We start from the raw sequence: 18,181 nt of genomic DNA, 5'->3' as shown, positions 1-18,181 counted from the left end.
ACATTGGAATAAAAACCATATTCCTGCTGCACAAAGTATACACATAGTAGTCTTTATATTTTTGATTTGTGTTTTTTTTTCCACTTCCACCAATGTTGACTTTGATGGAAACCAGACAAAAACAAAACCCTTCTGTTTTAAATTTGCTTCCACATTTTCAAGCATATTCAACAGGTTCCCTATCGAATGGAAACGAAAGCTACTGGCTTCCAGTTTTGCTTTGAAGACTAGAAAAGGCAAGGCAACATGAACATTTAGAATATGCTATCATGTATAAAAAGAGAGCACAGAGGACATACAGAGCTCCCCCAAAAATCAGTTGATTCAAGATACCTCTCAGAAGCTTCATCCTCTTATCAAATGCATGCTGATTACTTGGGAAAATAATGGAAATTCTTGGCCTCTGAATCTCACAGATTGCTGCCTAAAATGCTGCACATATGCACCCCAATAATTTGCAACCAAATATTATAATCAGCTGCCAAGTCAGGTATTATACTTAATTGCGAGTATTCAAAATACAAAAGGTATGAATTTTAACTGTTAAAGGCCATGCTGAAATATACATCCATCTCTGTATAACATATGCTGACCCTGAAAATACAGAGCACTTAGGAACTCGCAGGATGGAAACTATAATTTTTAAATTGCTCTAAGAATTAGCATATGTATAGCTCAGGGGAATATACTCTCTTAGCATTACCAGATAGAGAAAAGAGGGCAACCAATTTTCAGAGTCTACCTAGAACACACGCAGGAATTATTTCCTGGGGCTCTCTAGCCACTCCCTGGGCAGAATTCCAACAGAATTTAAATCGGTCTTTGGCACCATCTCACTTCCCCTTTCGCCTCCTGGGCCACCTCCGGTCCAAAGCCAGAAGATCTTCACTTAACTTTAGATGGCCTCTTCCTTTCAACTCGTTCTTTCCTTCCAACTTCTAAACACCCCAATGGTTCCATGCGAATATTTTAGCAGACACTAGAGGATGGGAGAGCTTAAACAAACGACTGTTGATGTTTAACTTCCTCTAGATCATAAGCATTTTCAAAGAAAAGCCTGAGCACCCAGCTCTTGGCTTCTAAATACCTTCCTTCATTCCAGAAACAGTTGGGTCCAGGCCTGGAGCAAGGACAGCACAAAATTGCCGAGAATATCTTACTATGCCAGAAACTAAGGAAATGCTCACATATTAATGCAGACATGACAAAGGGACACGGGAGCCGCTTCAAAGGGGCTCCCACTGGCCAAATGGGACAGCTGGAACAAAAGCAAAAACAAAAACAAAAAAAAAAACAAGAATGATGTGAATGAATTAGAATATACTGATTTTTAAAAAAGGAACCAGAAATCCACAGACATTCATGAAATAGGGGATAGCAGGAAGCTCTTCTTTACAAAGAATGCCAGCTAATAAAACACCTGAAAGGTGAAACAGCAGAAAGAGAAAATCCCACTTTGCAACCACCAAGGCAATAATTTATTGTCAAGGATCATTAATGGATGCTCAAACCCATTAGGGAAAGGGTTTTGTGGATCAGGATACTCACACAGTCTCAGAGTATTACCCCACAGATGACTTATTACTTGCCAAGGGGAAAGGGTGTTTTATAATGGAAAATTCTGGAAGATCACTCTGCCCAAGCAATAGCATAATCAATTAATCAATTATGGAACAACTGAATGTCATGTGTCTGCACAATCACTGTGTCATATGTCTGTCAAAATGCTTAATCTGTATCTCATCCTAAAGTAACAATCAAACAAATCTAGATTATGGTACTTTCCACTAGACAACTGCCTTGAAATCTTCCAAAATACTAATGCCATGAATGATAATTTTTAAAAAAAACAAAACGGGGCACCTGAGTGGCTCAGTGGGTTAAGCCTCTGCTTCGGCTCAGGTCACGATTCCAGGGTCCTGGGATCAAGCCCCGCATCGGGCTCTCTGCTCAGCAGGGAGCCTGCTTCCTCCTCTCTCTCTCTGCCTGTCTCTCTGCCTACTTGTGATCTGTCTGGCAAATAAATAAATAAATAAATGAAATCTTAAAAAAAAAAAAAAAAACGGGGACACTGTTCTAGATTAAAGGAACCTAAAGAGACAAAATTCAATGAATGATTGTTGATTCTTAGACAAGGAAAGGAATAGTTATGAAAGACGTTATTGGAATAACTGGGGAAAGTTAAGGAAGTATTCAAATATTACCTATGCATTAGATACTATTTTGTGGTGATAAGGATAAAATTGGTTATGTGGAAGAGTATTCTGGTCCTTGGTAGATATGTGTTAAAGTACTTAGAACAAGAAGGCTATGAGCTCTACAACTAACTCAAATTGTTCAGTAAAAATTATTTAAAATATGTGGATGTGTAGAGAGCCAGACAGACACAGAGACAGAGATAAAGAAAATCTGGCAAAATGCCAGCATTTTATATGACAGGCTAGCTGTGACCTGTAAGAACCGGTAATCCTGATTACTTGTGGGCTGCATCTTCTCTGTATAATGAGAGATCATAAATGAGTTGAAAGGAAACAGACACAGACAGGTATCTAGTCCTCTGGTATCAGAGCTGTTAGCCTACCTTCCAATTCAATGCTCTTCTGTAGCAATTAACTGAGGGTCACTAGTTGGGAGGAAAAAGATTAAAAATGAAAAAGAAACCCAAGGAAGAGGATGACAGTGGGTAAACATGAGCAACAGCGAAGATTCATTCTCCTCTACTCATTGGGAAGAAGAGGTAGGTCAAGGTTTCCAAATTCTGCCTTGCTTCCTATTCTGGTGAGAAAGCCAGTGTGGGTGTGGCCATTTCTGCTGAGCCAGAAAGAGTCCCTCTGCAAGCTTCCTACTGACCAGACCCTGAAGAGGGAAGGCTGAGCACTTCAGGTCATCTCCAGCCCTGGTCAAGCCTAAAACAGGGCGTATCTGAGCCACAAGCCAGGGAAGCAAACAAACGTACATTCCAGAACCACAGCTCTCGGCAGCTACCCCAAGTTTAATGGGTTTGAAACAGAATTTTCCCCACCAAGCTTGATCCCTCATTTCTGTAACCCCTTTTCTTCATCCATCCAGTCTCAAAACAGCAGCTTCGTCTTTCACTTGGGTTCCTGTGGCAATGTTGGCCACAGTCTCTCATATTCCAGGCAAATGGCCTCTCTCTCCTCTGTTCTTCCTCACAATTTCTGTCTATGGTACTCACCTGGCACTTTCTTAATATCTTTCTCACACAGTATCAATTCCAAGCGCTTTGCTACGCTCTCTCATTTAAAAATCATTGTGAGGGGCGCCTGGGTGGCTCAGTGGGTTAAAGCCTCTGCCTTCGGCTCAGGTCATGATCCCAGGGTTCTGGAATCGAGCCCTGAATCAGGCTCTGCATAGCAGGGAGCCTGCTTCCTTCTCTCTCTCTGCCTGTCTCTCTGCCTACTTGTGAGCTCTGTCTGTCAAATAAATAAATAAAATCTTAAAAAAAAAATAAAAATCATTGTGAATCTGTGAAATATTCTTTTATCCCAACATTACAGAAGAGATGGATGTTCAGGTGAGACAATCAGTCCAAGGTCACGGTGGTAAGGCTGACATTCAGACCTGGTCTTCTGGTTTACCTTAACACCAAGGGGCTTTTTGTATTGTTAGTTACAACACCATTCATTCCCTCACCATAAATAAAGCGGATGATCCTCAAAGGAAAGGACCCATTTCATCCAACTCTGTGTTCTCATGAGAGCCTAGCAGTATTCATAACTCATGTTCATGGATTCAAGCCTCAGCTCAGAAACCATTTTTCTTGACAGCGTCTACCCCTGTGGAAGCAACCACTCACTCCTCCTTGCCGTCCGAATGCTTCTCCTACAGGATTCGCAAGCCCTACCCGCAGGGGCTGCGACTGCCACGTGCGGACCCAGAACACAGGAAGCCCTTCGTGAATGTTCACTGAATGAAATGTTTGTGTGAGACAGGGTTGCTAGGCCTTACTAAAAGAAAAGAAAAGAACCCCATTTTCAGCTTTAGCACATACTGAGGCAAATTATTTTAAGGAAGCGTGACAGAGGGGAAATGGAGAAGAACAGAGAGCACAGGTCTCGGCTCTCTGAGCCATATCCACTTCACTTGCTCCCCTGGGTATAGTGTTCTAGAGCTTCCAAATCATTCAATACAAATTATGATTCTGGGGTAGAGCCCAAGATTCTGCATTAGCAAGCTCCCAAGAGATGTCAAGGACACTGAGTCTCCAGACCACACATCTGAGTAGCAAAAAGTTCTAGACAGTTACGGTGAAAGTCTGCCCGTTTAGAGAGACGTAACACACAGATTAAAATAGTGAGACATAAATTCAGAGAGTGTTAACGCTAGTTATCTCTAGGTTTCTCCTTTCCACTTTTCTATAATTTCCCAGAATTTTATCATGATTCTTGTTGATGGAAATAAAATTTTAAATCCTATATATACAATTGCACTTAAAAACTGTACATTTGGACATTTCCACTCTGCGCGGCTACGTCTTTATTTAAGCCACAAATATACTTAAAAGGACTAGCTAGACTGGGGAGAGAACAGGTTGGTGAATTAGCAATTCCCCATCTCCTCATTTTAACACTTAGATTAACATAAAACAGCAATGATCCTTTAAAAAGAGTCACCACCTCCAGCATTGTTTTTCTCAGGTCCCTTTCCCCTTAAAAGAAAGAGAAAGAATCCATTCAGCTGGAAGACAATAAAAGGCAACCCAAATTAAGGACAGAAGGAGAAACTAGCAGGCACGACATACTCAATCTTTCCAAGTGGGTCAATGGAACAGCATCAAAGTCCACAAACAGAGGTGGAAATAGGGTTCTCCTAGAAGAGGCAGGGCGGGCTGGGTTCCACTACGAGGCTCAGAGGAATCATTTAAAGTAGCACTCACTGTGCACCTGCCAATGAGGTGGAAAGAAATGGTCCCCAGAGGAGCCCCACTTCCACAGTGTAACAAGGCGGTGTCATTAGGAAAAGGCAATGAGAGGGTGCCCCTTTGGAGGAAAACTTTCCCCAATACCCATCTCCTTCTCTTGTCTAAGAGTCTCGGTGCTGGCCAGGGTATATTCTGTGAGTCGTAGAAGTGCAGCCAGGGGTGGGGGGTGCATTTTACACACCTACCCCAAGACTTACAACAATTCAGACACTTGCCCAGTCATAGGTGTCTGTGACTCGGGGTGAGGCCAAAACTGAAGGAGAAGACCCAACGCCCCAGCACCCACAAGGTTCTGCCTCCTCTGCTTTCCAATTTCTTCCAACTTTCAGGGAGGACTATCCCATCGCAAGCATCAGGTATTAGTACCACTATTCCACCCATGGCCTGGACAGACTTTGTGCCTTCCAGAAATACTGTGAAATTCACTGTGACATTACCCATAGGGATGGGAACTGAATGTCCAAAAGGCTCATCGAGACACTGGAACCAAAAATCACTTCTCCATGTCTACACAGAACAATTCAGAGGTCTTTTCACACCAAGGAAGTTTCGACTCTGGGCTCAACTGAGAACAGCAGGTCACTGTATCTCTACTGAATTCTGTGAGTCCAGTGCTGGTCTACCCAAGGCAAGTAGGCAGACACAGAGTGATTTAAAACTGCAATCACTTGAGATTCCAAAACTGACATCAGAGTCATCATCTTGATAGGGGAAATCTGAATTTATTTAAACTTAGATTTATTTATTAATATTCAGTAAGGCAGCTTCCTTATTTCTTAGCGATGCATGCTGAAGTATTTCAGGGTAAAATGTCATGGTATCTAGAACTTATTTTTAAATGGTTCAGCAGAAGACGACCTATGAAAATTCATACAGATGAAGTACATAAAGAAGAATGTTAGAAATTTTTAAAGTTAGGGATGCCTCGGTGGCTCAGCTGGGTTAAGCGTCTGCCTTCAGCTCATGATCCTGGGACTGAGCCCCACGTTGGGCTCCCTGCTCAGCAGGATGCCTGCTTCTCCCTTTCCTCCCCACCTGTGCACTGTCACTGTCTCTGTCTCAAATAAAATCTTTTAAAAATTATTATTATTATTATTACTAATAAAATTATATGGAGTTTCCATGGATGTTCATTGTGGTATCTGTTCTAATTTTTTCTATATTTGAAAACTTAAAAGTTTAAATTTATGTCAGTCCATAAAGAGCACTGGGTACTGTATAAGGCTGATGAATTGCTGACCTCTACCTCTAAAACCAATAATATGTTATATGCTAATCAACTGAATTTAAATTTTTAAAATGAAAAATAAAAATTAATAAATTTCTATATCAAGGGGCAGGGGGTGGGAGGTTGGGGAAACCAGGTGATGGGTATTGGAGAGGGCACGGATTGCATGGAGCACTGGGTGTGGTGCAAAAACAATGAATACTATTACGCTGAAAAAAATAAATTAATTAATTAAAAAAAAAAACCTTAATGAATATAGAAAGTTGTAGATGGTGTGTGGAAAATAAATCTTAAGAAAAGGAAAAAGAAATTTATATATCCGTCAAAAATATTTACGACCTTACAGTTTTATCTCCCTTGTCCAATTATTGTCCTACCACCTTACGCTGTGGTCCATCTACAGTAAATAATTTTCTTGAGAAGACATTTCCTCAAGCCTTCCCACTCTTTGTACCTTTGTGTATTATAGTCTCTCAACCTGGCATTTTCTTTCACAGGTCACTGTGCCTCTGGTCAGAGTAGATTTAATCCTTTTACATCAATCTCAAATGCTGCCTTTCCCAGGAAAACGTTCCTAACCACCACCACCCCCCCACGCCCCGCACCTTTACACATCACCATTTCCTGACTCCTCACCACATTTGGCACAATCTATCCCGCGTGGTCGAACTTGAAGCTGACATTGACCGACAGCTCCCTATGTGGGAGGCCCTGCTCTCCACACACCCACATATATTCTTTCATCTACTCACTTTATTCCTACCCCAGCGAGGCAGGAACTGCTACTACCCTTTTCTCACAGGTGCCAACACGGGGGTCTGAGAGGCTGCATGACTTGTACAAGTCACAAGGGTAGTAACGGGCAGTGGCGGGCTTCATTCAGACGTAGGCCTCTCTGCTTCCAAACTCTCAAACACTATGGCGTGTGTCATTTGCCCAGTGGCGGGATCCATCGCAGCCACACTCTCACAACTTATCGTCAGGAAGAGCATCTGATTTGTTTATTCACTCAACAGACAAAACTGGTGGAAAGCCACCGCCGTCTGCAACAGTGATGGAACACAGCAGGGAGCAAAAAAGGGCAGTTTTTGATCCAGGTACAAACTAGGAAAATCTGAACACACTATAGACTTCATTGCTACCTGCTGATTCATTGTAACAAATGTCCCGCAGTAATATAAGATGTTAACAATGGGGAAATGGGGTGAGAGGGTACTGAGCTGGGTACTATCTTCTTCATTTTTCTGTAAAACTAAAAATATTCTAAAAAATAAGGTCTATTTTAGGGGCACCTGGGTGGCTCAGTGGGTTAAGCCTCTGCCTTCAGCTCAGATGATAATCTCAGCGTCCTGGGATCGAGCCCTCCATCGGGCTCTCTGCTCAGCGGGGAGCCTGCTTCCCCCTCTCTCCCTCTGCCTGCCTCTCTGCCTGCTTGTGATCTCTCTAGCTCTGTCAAATAAATAAATAAACCTTTAAAAATAATAATAATAATAATATGGTCTATTTTAAAAATGGAAAAAAGAGGATGACCATGAGGTTGGTTTTCTGGATTGGCACAAAAACTGCCAAAGAGTGGTCCAGCCCTCTTCGGCAAAGGGAAGGCATGCATGGGGTCTTTTGGGGGAGTGACGTGGAACTAGAATGTCTGACTGAGTGTGTGGCATGAATCCCATGCATTCATATCCCTCTCCTCACCCGACCCCAACATGTTTCAGGCTCCAAGTACTCCAGCTTAATCCACATTTTATTCATTCCCAGGAAGAGATTCACCACATCTCTTCCTTCTCTAAATCAATTCAAAGTTCTTCAAGTCTCAGAAAGACTCTAAGAAGTTTAAAAAAAAAATTTTTTTTTAAAGCATTGATATTGAGGCACCTGGGTGGCTGAGTGGGTTGGAGCCTTTGCCTTCAGCTTGGTTCATGATCCCAGTGTCCTGGGATCCAGCCGCACATCGGGCTCTCTGCTCAGCTGGGAGCCTGCTTCCTCCTCTCTCTCTCTCTCTCTGCCTGCCTCTCAGACTGCTTGTGATCTCTGTCCGTTAAATGAATAAATAAAAAATAAAATAAAATTTAAAAATAAAGCATTGATACTTGTCTTTAAAAAACAAAAACAAAAACCACTGAGTCCTAATTCCCAAATCCAAACCCAGGCCTTCAAGCATCTATCTGCGCATTAACACACTCAACCATCCCAGGCATGGTTCTTCCCTAAAGACGGGAAGTCTGCCTTTCTCCGTCCAGGCACCTCTCCCCACTCTGAGAGCTGACTCTCTCCACTGCATTTATGAGATCTGCTGGATTCACACACAGAAAGACCTTCCTGAGTACAGCCAGCCTAATAAGTCACCATGAGTAACAGTAACTCTTTGTGAGATCACCCTCCTGGAAAATTACAGAAGAGTGTCTCAGACATGCAAATATTGAACAGACACCGTCCACACTACTAAGCACAATGGTAAGTAACAGCATTAAGAGTATTTTACTATTTGTGGTGCATTTTATAATTTAGCCTCAGAAAAGTACTGTGATATTGGTGGGGAAAGACAGCACCGTTTTATAGATGAGGAAAATCGAAGCTTATAATTGAAGTCAGAACTCCTTTAAGTCCACCACTGATCTGTTCCACTCGGGATCCTTCCAGGCCTGGCTTAGTGCCAGCTGTGTTTTTACTCTCTGCAGCCAGAAAGACAGGACCTCTCCTGCCTTGTAATTTTCCACAGTAGTCTCCGCATCCTGTAGGCAGTCTGTCTTTCTCTGCAGGCCACTATCTACTCATGCATCCAACCTTCCAGCAGAATTATATAAACCAACTCAGGAGGAGGGCACTGCCTCCCTCATGCCTCTCCCTCCCAAGTGCTAACACAATGCCTCACACAGTGGGGGCTCCCCAAATCCAGTGGCCCATGACCACATGAGTGATTCTCCGCTGCACAGCTTACCCATGGGCAAAAGCCATGAAACAAAAACATATGCTGTTCTGGTTCTTGAAAACTAATGGGCAAGTTCAAGATGATTTTTTTTCCCCTTGACCTTAAAGCACAAGAAATTACATTATGTTTTACAACATAGCCAATAACCATAAACAGAAAATAGAGTTTTGTTTTCCCCACGAGTCCTCAGCTAGGCCTCCAACTCGGGGCCCAGAACATTCAGGAATGCGCCACAGGTCTCAGTTTTCACTGAGATTCCGGAAAAGGGGGAGAAGAAAAATTTATTTTACCATCCATATAGCTTGAATTCCTCTTACAGGAACTACACTCAAGAAAATAACACCTAAAACTGGCTAGTGTGTATTTTTTTTCCCCACAGACTTCTTGGCCATGTTGACCATTTTTATTAGAGCATAAGACTCTCAGAACCTAAATCAAATGAAAAGTCAAATATTTACAAAAGGTCAAATCAGGAAAAAAGAATTCTTCTCTGCCCCTGTATGAAATAAAAAGCCCCTGACCTTGCACAGAGAGTGACTAATTCAGAGTTAACTGTTCCTGCCTCAAAGGAAACCCAGGCTTCTAGAGCACCCAGACATCACAGAAGTTGCTGAAAGAAGCAGTTTACTGAATGGTACTTCTGTGTCTTCAAAGTTTTAATATGTCCAACGGTGGAAAACTAAAACCATCTGGATTAAAGAAGCTAAAATTCAATGCCTGCTTTGTTTTTAACCAGAATAACCAAAATTGAAATATAGCTCACCAAGGTTTTCAATTTCTGCCTCGGTATTTTTCCTTCTGTGTCCAACTATAAAAGAGACTTTTAAAAAATATATAAAATAAAATGTTTAGTTCTATCATCAGTAACACATGTGCTTTTGAGTTGTTGTTGTTTTTTTAATCAGGAATGAAAGATGGGATGTACAGTTATCCAAACCCTTCCCTGCACATCCTAAGGCATATGCTATACACCCAAACAACACAGAAACAGAATGTCCTCAGACTTCAGTTAATAAATTGCTTCTCTGCCCTCCCAGAAAAGTGATCACAAAATACCAGAGGGGATTTAGGATGTGTGTGTGTGTGTGTGTGTGTGTGTGTGTGTGTGTGTGTACACATTTGCATGTGCTCCTCTGTGGTGTGTCTGGGTGGGGTTAGGGTGGGGAAGGGCACGCAAGAGAGAGACAGAACTCATAAAAAGTATCTTAGGGTATCTCCTAAAGCCCAACGTTCTACTCCATCTTTTGTTTTCCACTCTGATCTTCTCTTAGGACATTGACCCACTTAGTAACAGGCTCCCCTGTCCCCTGGCTCCTGGTTGGCTCTGCCCAGTGGAGAGGTTCCCACATGTGGGTGGGCACCCACAGGAGAACAGAAGGAAAAAGAATGATTCTCTCCCCGCAGGGTCCCATCAGGTCACAGGTCCTGTCAGGTGAACCCCTGCAGAGAGCTCTCGGTCTCCCTATAATTGCTCCCTCTCTTAACCCCTCAGGTCCCAAATGGAAGGAGTTTGGCTGCCTCTACCCTCAGAGCCCCACACTATCCTAGTGTTTCCCCTAGATCCTGCCCAAGTTCCCAATCTGAACGTGCCACCTGTTTCCTGATGGGACCCAGACTGATACGGAGACCTAAAACATTTGAATCCTCACCTAAGAAGACAGTATTGGTCACTACTACGGCTTTGATCCCACTTTTAAAACAGCCTTATACCATGATGTCAAAGAGGAGTCACTACACAATTTTGGGGGATCTTTTATAGCTAATCGTTTTGGCTGCTATACTGACATGTTTCTTTGTTTGTTGTAATCCCCAAATTGCATCATGGGCCATAAATTACACAGTAGAGGAAACATCCTTGTACTTAAGTGATCCCTTAGGTCAGCCTTATCGAGGTATGACTGACACACAGAACTGTAAGATATTTAAAGTGTACATCATGCTGATGTGGTGTACATATTCACGGTGAAGGAATTCCCCATCTAGTTAATCACCCCATTCCGTCACCTCATATTTATTTCCTTAGCCCCTCCCCCCTTTTTTGGTGAGAACATTTCAGTTCTACTCTCTCCACGAATGTCAAATATACAGTACAGTATTATCAACTATAGTCCCCGTATTTTACTCAGATCCTCAGACTTTACACACCTTATGGGTGCAAGTGGGACCGTTTTACCAACTTCTCCCTCGCTCCCTCACTTCCTGCCCCCCCTTCCCCGCTCTGAGTCTGACTTAAAAAAAAAAAAAAAAAAACAGATTCCACATGAGTGATACTTTATAATCCATGTCTTTCTCGGTCTCATTGCCCTCAAGGGCCATCCACGTTGATGCAAATGACAGGATTTCCTCCTTTCTCGCCGCTGACAAATACCCCATTATGGATACTGACACCACATCTTCTTTATCCATCCACCCATCGGCGGCCATTGGGCTGCTTCTGGTTCTAGGCTGCCGTGAGGAACAGAGCAGCATACGGATCCCTTCAAGATCCTGCTGTCCTTTAGATAGGAACCCAGAGGTGGGGCTGCAGGGTCACATGATGGTATTTTTATTTCTATTTTTAGTTTTTTGAAGAGCCTCCACGCTGCTGTCCATAGGGGCTACACCAATTACGTTCCCACCAACAGTGCCCAAAAGTTCTCTTTACCATCTTGTTGGCCTTTATTACCCCTAGTCTTTTTGATAAAAGTCATCCTAACAGGTGCGCTATCTCATTTTGCTTTTGCTTTGCATTTCCCTGATTCCCAGTGATGTGGAGCGTCTTTTCACGTACTTATTGGCCATCTGTGTGTCCTCTTTGGGAAAACATCTATGTGGTTCCTCTGTCCGTTTTTTAGTTGGATTGTTTGGTTTAGGGCTACTGAGTCATAGGAGTTCTTTGTATGTTTTGGATAGGAACCTTTTTATCTGAGACATGATTTGCAAAGATTTTCTCCCACTCAGTAGGCTGCCTTTTCATTTTGTGCACTGCTTCCTTTGCTGCGCAGAAGCTTTTTCGTTCACTGTGGTCCCGCTCGTTTAAGGGATCATTTTAAAAACATAAGTCGGATCAAGTCAGGTCTCTGCTCAAAACCCTGCCATGTCTCTTAGAACTGACTATTTTTAAGTCCTCCTTTTGCCCCGCAGCACCCTTCCTGACCAACCACTCACTCCATCCCCATATTTGTTTTGCCGTCTCCGTATCAACTCTTTCCTTTGTTCACTTGGCTCCTGCCCGGAGGGCAGCCTTGCTGTTTCTGGAACGCGCCAAGTCGGCTCCCGCCTTTGCCCTTGCAGTTGCCTAGAATGCCACCTCCTGGGTCTCCACGACGCTGCATGTCACGGATTCCTGCTCACCTGTCACCGCCCCCAGAGGGCTGTGCTCATCACCACCGCTCAAGCAGCCCTCTCTTGCCTCCAGTGCTCTCTCTCCCCTTGATTCTTCTTCACTGGGTGTATTATCCTGATAGATTGCATATTTATTTGTCTATGGTCCATCTCCTCCCATGAGAACGCCTGGTCCCAGAGAGAGGCTCTGTCTGTAAGGATTACTGCTCACGCTGACTGCCTCGCACAGCGGGGGACATACAGTCCGCGCTCACTGAATACCGGTTGTATATTTCGGGGATGCCACAGAAGGAATTCTGTATAAATTAAAGATGAGTTGATGGGAAAACCTGCCATCCTGTTTGAGGTTTCCATACTGTACATCAAAACCCACCAGAGACACAGTAAACAAACAAACAAAAGGAATAAATTTAAATGACTGTTTACACCAGGGCAGCACAGATTTTCAATAAAGGAGCAGACAGTAAATAACTTACACTTTGCAGGCCACAGAATCTCGGTCACATGTCTTCAGCCCTGCTGTCACAGCATGGTGGCAGCCAGATACAATACATACATCAATCAGCAGAGCTCTGGTCTAATAATCCTTTACTTATGGCACTAAAAGATGAATTTTATATCCTTTTCAGGTTTCAAAGAATATGCTTCTTTTAATTTTTTTTTTTCATTGAAACATGTGAAAAATATTCTAGGCTCACAAGCCACATAAAAACAGGCAGGAGGGCAGATCTGGCCTCTCAGCTGTAGTTTGCTGACCCCTGATTTAAATCATTCCTAAGGGTGGCTTTTTTCTACAGATAAAACACATTCTGCTCCATGAATCTGTCGGATATTCGACAATTAATTAAGCATGGAACAATAACATTTGTTAAAGAACAATAAGCCGGATCGAGTTTTTTGGGTGAGTAAACATTATTAAATCCCTCTTCTACTTGACTGTTTTCCTACCCAGATTTGGGTCATCTTGAGGCACAAGCTGTGGTAAGCATTTTTTTCCTCGACTAAGTATCTTCATTTTCCATCCTCATGAAGAAATCTCATCCAGCTTCTTCTTCCTTTACAGGAAGGGGAACTGTCACAAAATGTTAGGATAAAAAGAAGAGGGTGGTTTCCCAGGCTGTGGGGCAAGGCATCGAGAGTCCACACCATGTTTTATGATTAAGTATAAATGTGTTGCTTACAGTTTGCTTTCAAATACTTTCAAACACACCCCATTGTGTGGGCCGTGGAATGAGAACTATTTGGGTTGCAGGTACTGCTAGGATCTAGGGTCATCTGTCCCCACGAGCTACAACTTTGCTGAAAAGGCCAGGCCAGAGGATGGCATGCTGAAAACACGTTACTTCAACTTCTAAAACTAATAATAACACTGTATGTTAGCTCACTGGAATTAAAATTAAAACTTAAAAGGAAAAAAAGGAAACACACACACAAATATAGTCAATTGAACATTTTTTAAGAGAAAAAAATTTTAAAAAATAAACATTTTTAAAGAGATAAAGTAGGTAAAAACATGCTATGTCATGACTGGAAGCGGGTATTTTAAATTTAACTCAATTATCAGGATAATCTCATCTCTCTCACATAATAGCAATATATGAAAACGAGGAATTTGAAGAAGCACTCTTCATACTATCACTTATAAGAGTCGACCTAACATTGGGAAGAGGTGTAATTTTAACATCAAACATGTCTCTTTGACCCTAGATACACAGGAGAGAACAGGAACACTTCACTTCAGGTGTCTGGATGTTTTAAATATCCTGATGTCAGGTGTCCCAGAAATCTGATCAAGACAGAATTCAAAAGGAAAGTTCTCCACATTTATGCCCCTCATCTTCTCCAAGCCTAGGAGACGTGGAACAAAACCAAACAAAACTCATTATCACCTAATTAATTGCAGACTCCTCTTGCCCTGCCCCTTTGGAAAACAGATCTACCAAAACGTGAAGTGAAAAATTCTAAAGTTCTTTGAAAGACCTCTCGGGCTCTGTTTCTTCAAGAATTTGTTTTCTAGCTCCTTTCGTAAGTAACAGCAGACTTCAGACTGACTGTGAAAACCAGGGATGAAACTGGGCTTCAGTTAAATTCCAAGCTGCCAGGGACAGTCTCCCCAGGAAGCGGATGTGGCTGGAGACCCGGGAATCTCACGTCCATGGTCCAGTTCCCACCAGAGATGGCCCTCCACAGAGCCATCCCATCTCCAAAGGACATTCCGCGGAGCTGGGGCCTAGCCTCCTCAATGAAAGCTGATGCATCACGTCGCAGGAAGAGGTAAGAGAAGCGCCTCTCCTTCATCTCACTCTTCGCTCAGTTTCTGAGGGAGATGAAAATGCTGACAAGGCACGCAGCTTCCAACAAAAATGGCCCCAGCAATGAATGACTGTGCCAAGGAATCACCACTGTCATTGCCCGGCAAGCCGGCGAGCATTCAGACAGACATTCTTTTGGGAATACCCCAGGTGCCACGAATCACGCTCTCCCAAACCTCCAGGGAGATGGGGATGCAGACACTGGGTGAGAGACCAGATCTCCTGGAACAGTCTTGGTTTCTGCTTCTGTTTGTTTGCTAAAGCTGCCGTGACCAACGTCCACGGGCTGTGTGGCTTACACACGGAGACTTCGAAGTCCGAGATGCTGTCAGTATCAACATTTGGCAAAGTTGTTTTTATCTCTCTCCTTGGCTTATAGATGTTGCCTTCTCTCTGTGTCTTCACATGGTCTTTCTGCTGTCTGAATGAGTCTAAATTTCCTCGTCCTATTAGTTCAACTGGCAAAGGTCCACCTAAGTGACCTCATTTTAACTTCACTGCCTCTTTCAAGATCCTATCTTCAAATACAGAGCCACATTCTAAGGTCCTGAGGGTTAGGACTTGAACCTGAGATTTAGGAGAGGACAAAATCGACCCCTTGACTCTGTCAGAACAACGGCCAAGGCAAATCTCTATTTGTTTGTTCTTTTCTTTTTAAACATTTTTCTTAAACACTTTATTTATTTATTTGACAGAGACACAGCGAGAGAGGGAACACAGGCAGAGGGAGAGGACGAAGCAGGGTCCCACTGGCAGAGAGCCTGATGCAGGGCTCGATCCCAGGACCCTGGGATCATGACCTGAGCCGAAGGCAGATGTGTAATGACTGAGCCACTGAGGCGCCCCTATTTCTGTTTGTTCTTACTAGTGCCAGAGACTAGACTTAATAGACAGGAAATTCTCACTTTTTTTTCAAAATTAACTACCTTTCCTCATGAAAAAATATTGCATTCAACAATGTCCCAACACTATTCTGATTTTGATGATCAAAAAGAGCAACACATAATTTTTAATCCTTTATGAAATACTTCATCACCTACCAAATCCAGTCATAAAGTAGGGGTACGGGCATATCCAAAAGATATCTAAGCACCAGCTGCCAGTCCACATTTAATAAGCAATTTGTACTGCAACAAAGATCTAAACACGGAAAAAATCAGGACATTCCCTTGACATTCATCATAATGAAAGGCCGGTGTAAAAAAAAAAAATACACATTTTCACTCATTTCACGTGTGCCTTTTCACATAGGCATTCTCATCTTTGCATGAAGGATTACCTATTGCTGTGTTCATCTGTACAGCCTGCTCCTGATATCAAAACGGGTTTAAAAAATAACACTGAGATCAAGACTTCTTTTCAAACCAGGTGCATAGTAATATTAGCTACACGTAATATTGTAAAGTCCTATATCTAAAGGATTGCCAAAGCCCTTTTTAAAAGAAATACCAAAACAATATCATTTATATGATTTTAATCTCAATTTAAGCCTTTTTTTTAAAAAAAAGCATTTTTTAAAGATTTTATTTATTTATTTGAGAGAGAGAGAGTGAGAGAGAGCATGAGAGAGAAGAAGGTCAGAGGGAGAAGCAGACTCCCCAGGGAGCTGGGAGCCCGATGCGGGACTTGATCCTGGAAGTCCGGGACCATGACCTGAGCCGAAGGAAGTCGCTCAACCAACTGAGCCACCCAGGCGCCCTCAATTTAAGCCTTCTAACAATTTATGACCTTATAACCTACTTTTATTATTCAAGTTTGACTATGTTACTCCTTAAATCCATAAACATTTACTGAGATTGTATTATATAGCAGGAAGCATTCTAGGTGCTGGAGACAGATCATTAAATAAACAAAATTCATGCTGGCAAGGATGTGGAGAAAGGGGAACCCTCCTACACTGCTGATGGGAATAGGTGCTGGAGACAGATCATTAAATAAACAAAATTCATGTTGGCAAGGATGTGGAGAAAGGGGAACCCTCCTACACTGCTGATGGGAATGCAAGCTGGTGAAACCACTCTGGAAAACAGTGTGGAGGTTCCTCAAAAAGTTAAAAATAGAGCTACCCTACGACCCAGCAATCGTACTACTAGGTATTTACTCCAAAGATATAAATATAGTAATTTGAAGGGACACATGCACCTCAATGGTTATAGCAGCAATGTCCACAGTAGTCAAAATATGGCAAGAGTGCAGATGTCCACAGACAGATGAATGGATAAAGAAGATGTGATGTATACAGACAACAAAATACTACTCAGCCATCAAAAAGAATCAGATCTTACCATTTGCAATGACATGGATGGAACTAGAGGGTATTTTACCAAGCGAAATACATCAGTCAGATAAAGACAAATACCATATATTTCACTTGTATGTGGAATTTAAGAAACGAAACAGATGAACATAGGGGCAGGGAAGGAAAAATAAAATAAGATGAAAATTGTGAGTACAGAGAGGCAAGAAAGGAAAGAAATGAAGGAAAGCAGCTAGGAGGTCCCTGGAATAATCCAGACAAGACAGAATGATGGCCTGGGTCAAGATGGCAACAACGGATACGTTCTGAAGGTCAAGTCAAGATGATTTTCCGATGGACTGCAAAACATGTCTCCATTTCTTCGTTTTCATTGATAAAAACTAAGCGCAGCCCAGACTCTCTCCTCATTCCTAGATGGCTGGGAAAGTTTAGAATTGGCTCCCCTGTCTTCAATGCTCCCTCTGCTTTCTCTCTCTTTTTCCTACAAACTGTAGCAGGACTGGAGTTCAGAACACTCTCCCATCACTGCATCACTTGCTCCCTGTGGGTCTCTTTCCAGAGCACAGACCTACTCCGAAGTCCTCCTCCTTGTGTGCCTATGCCTGCCCAAGACCTCACGCCCTCCCATAGCTCCACCTCGGCTCTCCAATGCTCTAAATCTCAAGACACAGGCCCTTCAAGGCTCACTGCAGATACTAGCTCCTTTAAGAAGTCTTCCTGAGACGGTCAAGCTCATTCAGACTTCTACCCACCTCGGGGGTCCTGAGGCATTGACCACCTGTGCCAACTGTTCCCCCATCACACTGGCCCAGCTAGACAGTGTGTCCCTAGAAAACAGGAGCCACGCCACACCCTTTTTAGCCCCATGCCACCGACTATATAAAAAGCAGCTGTAATACTTACTGAAAAGAACATCACAGCAAAGAACGAAAGAATAGCTTTTAATTATCATAAATGTATTGCCAACATACTTAAAAACTGAAGCAGTCACATAAAAATCCACATTTCTGCCTTCTCTTGAAATAGTGAAACATCAGGCAAGACTGGACCCTCATTCTTGAATAGCCATGTGGTAACTACGCCCTCCCCCCCCCTCGCCCCCACTTTACACTCCAGTTCACTTGTTTACTTTTCTGTCAGGTCCTGACAGGTATCTGAGTTTGTAATCCCCACATTAGGCACTAGTTAC

At 42.8% G+C, this 18,181-nt stretch overlaps 1 protein-coding gene and 1 long non-coding RNA gene across 23 annotated transcripts in view; one reads left to right on the top strand and one right to left on the bottom strand.

Annotated features, from left to right (window-relative positions):
- APBB2 (amyloid beta precursor protein binding family B member 2) overlaps positions 1-18,181 on the bottom strand; it is a 365,411-nt gene that overhangs the window by 263,464 nt on the left and 83,766 nt on the right. The gene's annotated exons all lie outside the window — the stretch shown is intronic.
- Positions 8,570-18,181, top strand: part of LOC309863706 — a 36,019-nt gene continuing 26,407 nt past the window's right edge. For 2 of the 5 annotated variants that reach the window (XR_014311204.1, XR_014311205.1), the window contains exon 1: positions 13,043-13,324. This is a non-coding gene — a long non-coding RNA (uncharacterized lncRNA). Of the gene's footprint in view, positions 8,625-13,042; positions 13,325-14,130; positions 14,698-18,181 lie in introns of those variants that run through there. The other 3 variants (XR_014311201.1, XR_014311203.1, XR_014311202.1) reach the window with 3 other exon arrangements.

This window comes from Mustela nivalis, assembly GCF_964662115.1.
Source record: "Mustela nivalis genome assembly, chromosome: 4".
In the NCBI taxonomy this organism is placed as follows: Eukaryota; Metazoa; Chordata; class Mammalia; order Carnivora; family Mustelidae; genus Mustela; species Mustela nivalis.
Note: the sequence above shows the minus strand (reverse complement) of the source record. Positions and strands in the feature narration are given on the sequence as shown.